Source organism: Mesitornis unicolor, unplaced genomic scaffold (assembly GCF_000695765.1).
Source record: "Mesitornis unicolor isolate BGI_N332 unplaced genomic scaffold, ASM69576v1 scaffold9703, whole genome shotgun sequence".
Classification (NCBI taxonomy): domain Eukaryota; kingdom Metazoa; phylum Chordata; class Aves; order Mesitornithiformes; family Mesitornithidae; genus Mesitornis; species Mesitornis unicolor.
The window spans coordinates 38,061-38,359 of NW_010175331.1; the positions used below are offsets into that span (position 1 = coordinate 38,061).

Genomic DNA, 299 nt, shown 5'->3' on the forward strand with positions numbered 1-299 from the left:
TGGAGAAACCAAGTGGGGTGGGGAGGGAAACACCGCTTCCAGCTTGCTGGGCTCCTGCATGAGGCTTGGCGAGCTTGGCACGACACGCTGCGTTCCCCTGCCGAGGCAGAGCTCCTGTGCGCTGAGCCCCACGAGGACGCACCCTTTTCCCCTTTCCCTAGTTTTTCCCTTCCCTGTTCCTTACCCTCATCTTCCCACCCCCTCACCCCCCAAAAATGGCAATGAAAGCATGGAGGGAGGGCGCGTTTCCGCATGGTTTGACACTGTTCCCCCTTCCATCTGTCTTTTCCTACCCAGAA

The 299-nt window shown here is 58.9% G+C and overlaps 1 protein-coding gene across 1 annotated transcript in view; it reads left to right on the forward strand.

Annotated features, from left to right (window-relative positions):
• The window catches only part of PVRL1 (poliovirus receptor-related 1 (herpesvirus entry mediator C)), a gene marked incomplete at its 5' end in the record, with an annotated part of 15,228 nt that overhangs the window by 14,406 nt on the left and 523 nt on the right, over nucleotides 1-299 (forward strand). The gene's annotated exons all lie outside the window — the stretch shown is intronic.